The following is an 8,863-nucleotide window of genomic DNA, read 5'->3' as shown; positions in this document are numbered from 1 at the left end:
GGGGATGTCTGGGGGAGACACGCGTCAGAGGTCGGGGTAGCACATAGAGGACGGGGCCCTCGGCGACATGTAGCCGCCAGCGGAAGGGACGGGGAGACACGTACAGCAAAAGGTGTAAACAACCACGAGAGCAAATAGATGCGGTGGCAACAGGGAGCTTATTTCTTGGCAACACGCAAATGATCCATTGCTGCATGTGTGCGCCTCGATGGAGTCCGTTTAAATCTGGACATCCTCGACTGCGAACTCATCTGTGTATTCACTTTTAGACCCAGAAGATGTGATGCCGAAATTCTTAGAAATGACGACTTATAAACCTGAAGATTTTCCTCGGTCGCGTGCGTAAAGACACGAGCAAATAAAATGTGTCCTACCTTGCAGCTAAACTGGGTCAGCGCGGTCAGAACCATCGTGTCCGGATGAGTCTTCTCGTCACAAATATAAAAAGCCGTTTAACAGCGCATCTCTCAATGGTGTCAAGAGCACCTCTGTCTTCTCTGCCTCTGACTGGCGTGCTCACCAAAAAGCTTCTTGCAACTCCCGTAGCATCGCGATGTTTAGGCTGCAGATACCAGCCCCTCAAGCTCTTCCCACCACCCCGCTAATGTGCACCCCTGCACGTAAACACAGCGTTTAACCTCTAACACACTGGCACAGTTTAGATCACACTTATCTACCACCACCTTTTACATTAAAGGCTCCTTATTCATATGCATATGACTCAGCAGCGCTATCATATGTCCCGCATCTCGGGCACAGCATGCTGTGCACTTCAAGCACCCAAATTCACCCATAGCCTCTGCACCCGCGGAAGGCTGCAGCAAAACAAATGCGTAAAAAATTCAGGCTCCCTCCGGCGTGCTTTATGAGAGCAGATTGAAAAACAACTCTTACCAACTGGCGCTTTGGAGCTGATACAGCCCATTTTCGCAGCTGCATGTAGAGCCTTTAAGGAGAGCAAGCTACCAAAATCTCTTTCCCCCAAAATTTCCCTGCGTTAGAGACGCCGAGCGTACCTCACTGATCGAAAGCCTCTGTCACTCTCCGCAGCTACGGAGGCTCCGCTGGGTTCGCGCTGCTGAGCTCAGACGGCCGGAGTGACGCCGAGGGCAGGGGGAAGTCCAGCCACCACTTCTGCTCCGTGTTTTCTGTCTCTTCTTTCTTTTTGCTTCAAATCCATAAATATCTATAAAAATATTTGTGCAGCTTTTTTATCTTTTATTTTTTATAGCTTCAGTCTCTTGGATGAGTCTCAACTCTACGTCACCGGTTGAAGGGTCGAGTCCTGCGGTTCAGCACCACAGCGGACGGACAGCGCTCTGTGAGGCGGCGGCAGCATCAGTCTCTGTCCCGGCCTGGCGGCTGCAGGGGCTGGGGATCCTCCTCCTGGTCACTGCCGGTTCAAGTCCACACCGCCCACCAGCTCGGACCTCCGCTCTGTGTGCGCTCTGGCTGTCGCCCGGTCAGGCTGATAGTCATTGGAGGGTGACACTGATACAAAAATCCCACGCTGAACTGCTTATATATAGCCCCAAACGAGTTTCCGCCTCCTTGTACTGTTTTCCCCTGCTAGGTAGAAGCGGAATGAGATATGATTGGCTGGTGTCACCTTACATGCCGGCCGACATGGGAGGAAGGGCGGAGTCAGCGGCGCACACATAAAAGCAGCAAGTTGTCAGCCAAGGATTGCGTTTCCTCTCATCTAGATATCGGCTGACATAATGACAAATGAGCAACATAAGGCACGTTTCAACAGGTCTGAAAGGGAAAATAGCAGAGTTGGTGACAGCCTGCAGGTCATGGCGCTGAGAAATAATAATAACTGAGCAGCAAAACTCGGAAGGTGAGATATTAATTCATTATTTCCTGTCGAGATCAATCTAACAGGCAGCAGGAGAAAAGGTCGTGTTGGGCCTATAAATGCCCACAGGCTTTGTACATGGTGTTGTGCAGCGATGCAATAAGAGGACCATCTAATTATGGCGGCAAAAGCACATGTGAGGAAAGTGACATTTTTCACGCGCAGCCTGACACGTTTCCGTACATCAGGACCCCGTTTCATACTCCCACACTGTGTAGTGGCCTCGCTGCAGGCTTGTTATGACCTCAAAGTCCACGCACCTAAATATAGGCAACGTTTCTAAAAATAAGTGTTTGACATTCCGTGTTAATGCCTGTTGAGTCAACGGAAGCCATTACAGCGCAGCGCATTGGAAGAGGACATGAATAAAAGAAGGATTGGTCTATTGTGAGGCCCGCTGTGCCCTATTTGTAAGCGACACACTCTTGTCTCCAGGCCGGTCGGCGCTGAAGCATCTTCATTCTCCTCCGTCTCTCTGAACGCCCACCAGGACTCTAAACACAGGCCCGCAGAGCTGCTGACCCACGCGGCCGCTCCCCCGCTACGCCTATTATCCGTTACCGAGGACAGATCCGGGGTCCTCTGAGAGGCATTTGCAATTCATCCCCGAAACAGGGTGATGAAGCGGCCTCTAAATGGGTGCTCAGTGGGTGCTGTGTTACATTTTAAGACACAACGATCCACATTTACGCGCCACAGTACTGATGGTGTCTTATTAAATCTGATCCTGAGCGCAGAGAGGTGCAATGTGGGGCCATATGTAAAGGCAGGGGAAGATTAACCGCACATCTGGGTGCTTGATCATATCCTTCCAAGACTACAGTGTTCCCTCTGAGACACAGATGTCTTTTCCCTCATAATATTTCCCCACATTGACCCCACACATGTAACTCTGCATGGTGGATGTGTGGTGGTTAAAGGTGGCTGTTGGATGCATTTCAGTCCGTGTTCACTGCACTACAAGATCAAAAGAAACAAACCAAGAAGGATCCCCTTGTTAGAGCTGCACAGTAACAATTTTTAAAGACATTTAGTCGGCAGTGGTGCCAAAAGATCCCTAAAGAGAATTTGGATCGATGCTCCAGCGCCTGTTGTGTGTGCGTAAATACGCGCGTTAAAGCCAGAGACTGACAGTAGTACAGTGAAAATATAAAGCCGTTGGTGCCACAAGTGTTTATCCACTGTAAATGCATGGCTCAGTGCCATCAGGAAGACATTTAGTGGTCAAAATGACTCCCTTTACTCACATTAAACTCCCTGAAAATAGACGAGAGACACCAAATCACATAGCTTGAAAATAAACTGGGGGGAAATGTGCAGTATGTGTCACTTTGCTCATCACACATTCAGCACGTGGGAGGACACACATTCGTCACACTGTTATTTTCGCTCATGCAGGGTCTTCTCGTGTTTGTGATTTTACAGTTCAAAGCGCAGGAGACTGTAATCTTCTGTAATTCCTCCCTTTTCCTGCAATGCGCACTAAACTCCCCTTTCATAACACAGAGAAGTTGCGGCAGAGCCACAGTTTGTGTAACCTGGTCAGCCCCTTTTCAGCTCCATCTACAGCTCCATGCCACATGGTAGATTGTCTGGTGCTCTAGCGCCACCGAAAGGAAGGCTGCGGTGCAGGCAGCTGATGGAGCCACAGGAGTGCAGAGAGCCTGTTGCGCAGTACAGTATGTGACTGCAAAGCTGAGACCATGAGGAGAACATGAGGAGATAACATTACCACAGCCTCAGGGCATAATGTAATGAAGTTACATAACTGAAACCTTTGTCTCCTGCTCTCTTTAATGGGAGTAAAAGGGTGCATAAAATAAAGACAAAATTATTATTATTATTATTATTAATGGCATTAATATGTGGTTTGCACATTAGTTGTAACAGTGAAGCCAGCATGAGATCATAGGCCCTACATGCATATTAAAATAAATGCTCTGAGAAAATATAGCCTATAGTTCAGATTGACAGATATAGATACAGATATATACACACTTACTGGCCACTTTATTAGGTACACCTGTTCAACTGCACCTTAACACAAATAGCTAATCAGCCAATCACATAACAGCAACTCAATGCATTTAGTCATGTAGACATGGTGAAGACGAGCTGCTGAAGTTCAAACGCAGCATCAGAATGATGAAGAAAGGTGATTGAAGTGACTTTGAACGTGGCATGGTTGTTGGTGCCAGACAGGCTGGTCTGAGTATTTACTGGGATTTTCAGCACAACCATCTCTAGGGTTTACAGAGGATGGTCCCAAAAAGAGAAAATATCCAGTGAGCCAAAATGCCTTGTTGATGCCAGAGGTCAGAGGAGAATGGCCAGACTGGTTCAAGATGATAGAAAGGCAACAGGAAGTCAAATAAGCACTGGTTCCAACCAAGGTGTGCAGAAGACCATCTCTGAAGCAACAACACCTTGTCCAACCTTGAAGCAGATGGGCTACAGCAGCAGAAGACCACACCAGGTGCCACTCCTGTCAGCTAACAACAGGAAACTGAGGCTACAGTTCACACGGGTTTTCTCACCAAAACTGGCCCTTTATGACCACAGTGTACCCATCTTCTGATGGCTACTTCCAGCAGGATAATGCACCATGTCACAAAGCTCAAAAATACGTATTGCTTATTATTTCTGCAATTATTTAGCTATTCACAATGAAAGTAAGGACCAAGGAGAGCTTCAATTAACAATCCAACTAAAATCAAAGTTCATTTCTGACATCAGAAATAATAGTCTGACCAAAAATGCTTCACTTTTTTTTTCCTGAAGCTTTCAACAGTCTTCATCATCACACTCAGCAGATGGAGTTTCTTCTGATCAGACTCCACCCGCTGATGACAGATGCCACACATTGATGAAGACGGTGAGATAAGTGTGAAATGTGTGAAACAGCTTATGTTTAACCTTATTTCAGTTAGTAACAGTGGATTCCAGTAAGGTAAAAGTATCAAAACTAAAATCTCCTGCAGCAGCGTCTGCCCATCTGTTTGATACAAAATTAATAAAACGTCTGGTGCAAGTCAGTGGACTGACACTGTCAATGTGTAAAATACACCGAGACTCTCGGCAGCAGGATCTGCAGAGGAAGAAAAAATCCTAAAATGTACAACACCAGCCTGCTGCTGCTGACAAACAGCCACGGGCCAGCAGACTCAAACTGCCTCGGTGGTTCATGACATCAGAGCAAATCCTCTGAGCTGAGCAATCAACAGCTCGAGTGGAGCAGGTGCTGGTCAAGCAAACTTGTTTGTTAATGTAAAGGGGCTTCTGCTGTTCGCTGCTCCAGGGAGCCCAGAACACCCCAGAACATCAGGTCAAGGCCTGCAATGAGATCGAAAAACAAACAGGCCTTAATATCTATTCTAGAGTTTCAGGCTCTCTGTGCTGAGACTGCAGATGGAGACCTTGCAGACTTCTTTGCTTCTCAGAGGAAAATCTCATGAGCAAAAATGAGGAGGACGAACATTGGAGAAGAGCCTGACTTAGCAGAGAAACAGAGGAGAAGAACAGAGTGACAGATGCTTTGACCCAGACGGCTGTCTCCAGCAGCAGGAGGAGACGTCCTGTTCCCTCAGGGCTTCAAACGAGAGCCAGCAGGCCCTGGTGGAGGAGCAGCATGTGTGGGACATGAGCAGGACAGCTGTGATGGACAGGGGTATTCATCTGATGCAGGAGATGATGGGAAACTCTGAAGAATAAGGGTCTAACCAAAACAAAAGGAAAACGACCAGGAGAATAAAGGAGCATTCTGACAAATCTCTATAGTGCTTTATGTTAAAGGAATACTTCCATGTGGACAGCGTTTACGACAGCGAAACTGTATCAAAACTTGTGTTTACAAACTCTCAAACAACTTGTGCAGTATCCGCTCTTATTCTCAGTACTTCACAAACAGATGGCCGTTCAGACAGGGAACAGAACAGACAGTGAAATGTATCTGTGCTCTCTTCCAAAATAGACTCCATCGACAAAAACAGTAATTTTACCTTGCTTATCACGATAACATGTTACAGAAGTAATGGCATTTAAAATTGTAGTCTGGAGGAGAAAAATCTGTGTTTTTTAAAGAATGTTTCTTTACTGCTGCTGTGTGACAAACGAAAGATGGACAGAGAACGTCGAGAGCAGAAGTAGAGAGCTAACAGAAGAAAAGTAATGCTCTACAGTAACATGTCATGTTGTAGCAGTAACAAAGTAATATTATGTGTTACCAACAGGATTTCGGTTAATAATATTACATGTAGAATGTCATGTAACGCGTTACCACCCGAAATACACTAATTGTTGTTTTCATTTTTAATTTATCCACACCGCTCCACTTCTGCTAGTGCGCCACCAGTACAGTTATCCCCTAAGGTTGTTCTGTGTTGTCATTTCATACGCTACATTAAAGGGCTTGAAGGGTGCGGTGACCAACACATCAGCAACTGTGTGTTATTTCCATCAATACACCTGCAACATCTACAACATATCCTGTTCTGCTTTTGCGTGCTAAGGCTGCCTGAAAGCAGCGAAGATAAGGAGCTGACCTCTGGTTTGTTTTTTCCTCATCCCAGTGATCGGCACATCTGGGTGATGTTAGCATATGTTGGATGTGTTTCCATTTACATCTCCTACAGCTGCAAACCAACACTGTCACACAGTCCCGTTCTTGTGCATAATTGTCCCTGGTGCTGCTGGAGCTGACCGACACACCGGGAACCGGCAGGTGTGTCCTTCAGCTCCGGTGTTAATTTGAGCTCGTCATAGTGACTGACTCTCACGCCATTCTGTTTGTTGTGCTGACTTCAATATTTGTCTATTGTGTTTTATATTACAGGCCCACAAATATTTATCCATATCTCATAATTATCAGACTTTGATCCTCTGCCTGACCCTCCCTGTGTCCAAGTTTGCAAAGGAACATCTGAACAAGCCTGATGCTTTTTGGAAACAAGTCCTGTGGACTGATGAAGGTAAAACAGAACTTTCTGGACACAATGAGCAAAGGTATGTTTGGAGAACAAACTGTTAAACACGGGGGTGGATGGATGATGCTTTGGGCTTGTGTTGCAGCCAGTGGCACGGGGAACATTTCACAGGTAGAGGGAAGAATGGATTCAGTTAAATTCCAGACATCACAGCATCTGTAAAAAAGCTGCAGATGAAGAGAGGATGGCTTCTACAACAGGACAATGATCCTAAACACACCTCCAGATCCACAATGGACGACCTCAAGAGGAGCCAGCTGAAGGTTTGGCCACGCCCCTCACAGTCCCCCGACCTAAACATCATTAAACATCTGTGGATAGAGCTCAAAGAGCAGAGCATGAAGACGGCCCAAGAATCTCACAGAGCTAGAAGCCTTTTGCAGGAAGAACGGGTGAAAATCCTCCAAACAAGAACTGAAAGACTCTGAGCTGGATACACACAGTGTTTAGATGATACTTGCCAAAGGGGGCGCTACTGAGCACTGACCATGCAGGGGGCCCAAACTTTTGCTTCAGGTCCTTTTCATTTCTTGTTATTTTGAAACCGTAAAAGATTGAAATTAAAAAGTAATCCTGCTTAAAATAAAAAATAAGTGTCATCTTTAACTTTTTGCCTTTTAGAGATCAGTTCATCATCTACTTAGCTACTCACAGAAAACTGCATTTTGACCAGGGGTGCCAAAACTTTTATAGCTTCTGTGCTGTATAACATTTGACTGAAAAGGCTCTTAGAAATCTATCTGTTCATGTACTGAAGATACTGCATGTCCAAATGAGATCAAATGATGAAAGAGACCCTGTGTCAAAGAGAGTCAGCGTTTCCGATCGCCGCCTCCTTCCTCCCCATAAATATAACTTCAGCATCCGACAAGAGGCAGCACTTCTGCTTGCATCTCCTCTCAAGCTGCTGAGCGTCACTCCGCCATGTGATCTATAAATGAGTACTGACTGAATGTGTGTAAAAGATGAGAGCGGGCCCATCATCTGAAACAAAAAATGATGGCCCCCGGCCAGTCTAAATGAGTACAAGGAGAGTCAAAATCAGGTTTAATAAACTCCAAACCCCAACAGATGTCCAAAATAATTACTACAATCTGTCACCCAAAGATAAAAATAGGTGATCTTTAAATATTTTGCATTATTAATGGACTGCTGTAGTAATGTCATCAAACCCAGTCGCCTCAAAACTCAATTAGCACTGCGGATATTGGAGAGGATCAAAGGAATGAACCGTCATTTTTACGCTCATCGTGTATCAAAGGTGAGAAAATTATAGTCTTTAGAGGCTTTAATCTTATTGGCTGGGACAATATCAGCATAGCAGTGTCTTCATATGTGCCTAATCAGGCTGCTGATGACTGACCAGGTGCACCTGTAAGAGTGACCTATATATACACACACCAGCCACTTTATTAGGTACACCTCTTCAACTGCTCGTTAACACAAACCGCTAATCAGCCAATCACGTGGCATCATGTAGATATGGTGAAGACGAGCTGCTGAAGTTCAAACGGAGCATCATGGTGAAGACGAGCTGCTGAAGTTCAAACGGAGCATCAGAATGATGAAGAAAGATGTTTAAGTGATTTTGAACGTGGCATGGTTGTTGGTGCCAGACGGGCTGCTCTGAGTATTTACTGGGATTTTCAGCACAACCATCTCTAGGGTTTACAGAGGATGGTCCCAAAAAGAGAAAATATCCAGTGAGCCAAAATGCCTTGTTGATGCCAGAGGTCAGAGGAGAATGGCCAGACTGGTTCAAGATGATAGAAAGGCAACAGGAAGTCAAATAAGCACTGGTTCCAACCAAGGTGTGCAGAAGACCATCTCTGAAGCAACAACACCTTGTCCAACCTTGAAGCAGATGGGCTACAGCAGCAGAAGACCACACCAGGTGCCACTCCTGTCAGCTAACAACAGGAAACTGAGGCTACAATTCACACGGGTTTTCTCACCAAAACTGGACAATAGAAGATTGGAAAAACGTTGCCTGGTCTGATGAGTCTGGACGTCTGCTGCC

The sequence above is a fragment of the Epinephelus moara genome, chromosome 2 (genome assembly GCF_006386435.1).
Source record: "Epinephelus moara isolate mb chromosome 2, YSFRI_EMoa_1.0, whole genome shotgun sequence".
Taxonomy (NCBI): Eukaryota; Metazoa; Chordata; class Actinopteri; order Perciformes; family Serranidae; genus Epinephelus; species Epinephelus moara.
This window is presented reverse-complemented; position numbering follows the sequence as displayed.